The 4,464-nt window shown below is 35.8% G+C and overlaps 1 long non-coding RNA gene and 1 pseudogene across 1 annotated transcript; one reads left to right on the top strand and one right to left on the bottom strand.

Annotated features, from left to right (window-relative positions):
* Positions 1–934, bottom strand: part of LOC116844975 — an 11,284-nt pseudogene extending 10,350 nt beyond the window's left edge.
* A 1,177-nt stretch (positions 935–2,111) lies between these two features.
* Positions 2,112–2,933, top strand: LOC116845021. The gene is made up of 3 exons (XR_004378181.1): positions 2,112–2,273; positions 2,526–2,732; positions 2,810–2,933. It is a non-coding gene; the product is annotated as an uncharacterized LOC116845021 (long non-coding RNA).
* The last annotated feature ends 1,531 nt before the right edge of the window (positions 2,934–4,464 follow it).

Genomic DNA, 4,464 nt, shown 5'->3' with positions numbered 1-4,464 from the left:
GTGGTACACGCTTCCGAAATGTTGAAGAAGTGCGAGAATGGGTGGACGAATGGATTGCTTCGAAACAAACATCGTTTTATCGAGATGGTATCGCCCAGTTGCCAGAAAGATGGCAAAAAGTTGTAGAAAGTGATGGAAAATACTTTCATTGAAATAATTTAAATAAATTTTTTACAATAAATGCTTTTTCTCAGTATTTTTTGGGCGGAAACTAAGTTATGGTCCTAATATAATTATCTTAACTCCTCTCAGAGTTTTATATGGTGAAACTGCCCCATTTAATAACATACATGACTCTTGATAGAATTAAATAGCCTATCTAGGAAACAGAATCTGCGCGCAATCTCCTGTCAGTCTGTCGTTAGAGTCTATCGACAGGCTCTGCGCGCAGTCTGTCACCAATCTATTGTCAGAACAGATTTTGTGTGTAATCTGTTGCCATTCTGTCTACAGACACTGTTGACAGACTCTGCGCAAAATCTGCTCGCGCAGATTTGGCTATCTGGGTTCTTGAATCGATTAAATTTTCATAAATATGGTCTAGCTAAAGGGAAATGAAATGACGCTCTTGGTGTGAAAGTGTTTGAAAAGACAACTCTATCAGCAAAGTTTGCGGGCTACAATAGAATCCTATAACAAATACATAGTTATCTCATTATAAGTTCATATTCTGTGAACAACATCTATTAAAATAAACTTACGGCAGGTGGGTAATAAGAATGGCCATTCCTGTCGCGAATCTGCTGTAACGTTATTTTAATAGACGCTGTTCACAGAACACGAGCTTAATGCGGATATTGGTAGCTATGGATCTGCTATGGGATCTATTATTCGCGTTGGCTGGCAAGGTTTGGTTGAGAGACAGACAGAGAGAGAAAAGAATTAATTCTCAGTATCAACTTACCGGTTTGTCTATTTGTATATCTGCACTCATGATTGTAAAAAAATAATAAAAATAATAAAAACATATGCTAATAATGTAAACAAAATGAAAAGCGCTTGATGATTGTTCTATTAACTGCTCTTTTTCTTTCTTCTTACTTTTTATTTCAGATATGGCGTAAAAACTCTATTATCTCAGTTCCGTGATGCTCTGGGCGCTTAGGGAGCGGTGCACTTGGACACGGTGCATTTGGACACAGCCAATCACAGCACCGTGTGATTAGAGACATTTATAGGGTCCCTTGGAACAGCGACTTGTGATTGGACTGTGTCCAATTGCTCCGTGTCCAACTGATATACACCCGGGTGCTTATGCTCTGAAAGAGGTTGTGTTGTAAAACTCACTGCGAGTGCTCTCTCTCTCTCTTCCTCCCTTTCTCTCTCTTTCTCTCTCTCTCTCTCATAATTCTTATAAAGGCAATACTGATACTGATTACTGGCAATTCATTACTGATTGAGACCGACGTTGGACATACGACGATCCAATAGCCAATAGGAAAATTTATTTTCTAGGGACAGTACATCACTAGCTAATAACCTTCAAAAGTACAATCTTGATGCATCCTTGAGATGCATTCAGCTACATCTGTTGCAAATAAAAGAACGCAACCTTACTGAGAGGGCGCTAGCGTACGGTGAGATTTCTCCATGTCGCTAAAGCCCGTAAAGCCGATGGTCTTTTCTAATGGGAGCATCCCGATTGAACACGGTACGATTGGACACAACAAACCAATGAAAAGAATTATCTAGTGAATTACTAGGTCGAACCAATCATTACAATCTGTGTCCAATCGTATCGTGGTCAATCGAGTCCCTTTTCTAAAGGGACGTCTACATTGGAAGTAAGCAGTAAGAAGTAGGAAGTAAGAATAAGAAATTGACCAATCATAGTTGATTATTCTTCTCACATTCGATTGTGGTTGGTCAATTTCTGACTCTTACTTCCTACTTCTTGCTATTTACTTCCAATGTAGACGTCCCTTAAAGCTGGTGGCACACAGAAAAACTTAAGCAGTAAAACGTAAGCAGTAAAACGTAAGCAAATTGACCAATCACAATCATTGATTCTTCTTACGACACAAGAATCAACGACTGTGGTGGTCAATTTGCTTATTGCTTACGTCTTACTGCTTAAGTTTTTCTGTGTTCCACGGCCCTAATACCTCGTCGGTGATATAACCTAAAATCCTTAGAATACAGAGTCTGTCCATTCGGGCCGGATTCCCTTAAAATAGCATGTGTGTGTGTGTCATGAGGGAGAGTGAGCAGAAAAAATAAGTTTACTCGTCGTTTCGTAGTGTTTTTGGCTAAAAAAGATATGAAAAGAATAAGTAAGATATTTTGCATTGATATTTCACTTTATTATTGTAATAAACATAAAAGATAAAACTAACATTATATAACTCTTTAAGAATATACAATATATATTAACTATTCGCTCTCTAACCTCAAAATAATATTAACAACATTCATAATTAAATTGTTATAAAAGTATTATTGAAGTAAACTTAACTAAAACTTAAATAAAATTAAAATAAAATATAAAATAAAATTTAAATAAACTTAAATGAAACTAATTACAGGATGCCGTCTTACTGCATACGGAAGTGTTCCAATTCATGGAAAATAGGTTATTCAATTCGTTTCCCAAAAAATTTGAAACGAAAAAGCAATGGATTATTAATATTGGTAGAAATGATTTTGACTTCCCAAGTAGCAGAATGACGTCAATAAGACGTCTTCTGACGTCACTCTGCTACCTGGGTTCTCTAAAATGTTTTATATACGAGGTAAGCATTATTAATAACACTCTTTATATTCTTAGTTTTTCATTTATACATTAACAAACTATATTAATATACAATAGGTATATTTTCTACCAGAGATGTAGGAAAAACCATGTAGTCCCAACAATTTTTTTGGAAAATAAATCAAATAAAAATATAAATAGTGCCTCTTTAGATGCAAATGACATTGATTCTGCTTGTTTACATGTAAGTTTTAAATAAAATGTATGCTATATTTTTTAATAAGAAGTATATTGTTAAAAATAAATACATTTACAGTAAGTTTGCAATTAATGATAAGGTTGTTTTATTTTAGACTGAAGTTTATACCCACACAGCAGGAATGTCCCAAATATATCTTAAGGATATTCCTATGATATATTTTGGCCACCTCTGCTGTGTAGGTATTAGTAATCCAAATATTAAAATAATTTTCCCTTCCAATAATAGTTTCCTTTAATTTATATATATATTCTTTAAACGAATGTACGTTCCCGCTACATTTTTATTTGTTCCGCCATTGTGAGGGGACGCAGATCTAACCTAATGAAAAGAATGGCCAGACTCTATATTCTAGGGACTCTAGTATAACCCACCAAGATATCGTTATTAGACCTCTGTGTCGCCGCCATAGACTTCTATATAACTACTAGACTGCTAACTCCCTTATATAGTGCTATGTAAAATTGATCCCGAACAGTATGTATTACGTACAGGAAAAAAGCTTCTGCGCATGTCTGAAACTAATGTTCCAGAAAAAGAGGGGATATAAATATAATATGGCCGATGCCGCCTGCTTAAATATTTGTGTAAGTACAGAGTGAAAAACGTCAGAGTGAAATACATTACAATAAAAAATTTGTAAAAATAATTGATTGATCAATTGTATATTAAAGTACAATAATGCCTAAAACGAGATGCTACATTGTGAATGTCGGAACACCAAATAGGCGCATGCGCGAGATTTCTGTACATATTTTTCGGAGCCATCTACTGAGTCGAAGTTAGCAGTCTAGTAGTATAAAAGTCTGTGGCCGCCGCGCTACGCTACCACCGCCGTAAAATTTGGACGCGTTCAGCGGAAAAAGCGCTCATTAAACAATCAGCGATTATTGGTTCTTACTGTTAGATCCCTAAATCTAGACCAATTACTTTGACGAATTGCTGAACTATTGTGCAACTGTTGAGTGCGCTGAACGTACTCATTGATCTGTCGATTCCGCCGCCGTCACAAGTGAAATTTTCGGCGCACGCCGCCGCGGCCGCCGCCGTTGTTGCAATTGGCACGCCGCGGAGCGTTTAGGGCCTTCGCACACAAATTGCCGTAATCGTAGCCATAAGCCCCGATCTACAATAGGTGTAATAAGCTTTAAACCTTAAGAAATTGACCAATTACAGTGAAATTATAGAGGAATAATCAATTGTGATTGGTTAATTTCTTACGGCTTAAAGCTTCCCTTTGAAAAAAAATTAGGTGGGAATCCATATTGGAATTCATATGGTTTCCCCTGGTGATTTGGGCCAAAAACCCATGAAAAACCATACGGACTCCGACATGGTTTTCACAGGAATCCCATGTGAGATTCCATGTAGTTATACAGACAGCACAAAATATTTATTAAACATTTACAAAATATTTATAAGATTTATATGATTATTTTATAATTATTTACCAAAATATTTCATAAATATTTTTGTGATCTTAGATTTAATAGATCATAAATATTTTTTTATC

Source organism: Odontomachus brunneus, unplaced genomic scaffold (genome assembly GCF_010583005.1).
Source record: "Odontomachus brunneus isolate Ranch 3 - 2012 unplaced genomic scaffold, Obru_v1 Obru_scaffold_048, whole genome shotgun sequence".
NCBI classification, from domain to species: Eukaryota; Metazoa; Arthropoda; class Insecta; order Hymenoptera; family Formicidae; genus Odontomachus; species Odontomachus brunneus.
The sequence above is the reverse complement of the archived record's forward strand: the minus strand, read 5'-3'. Positions and strand labels throughout refer to the sequence as shown.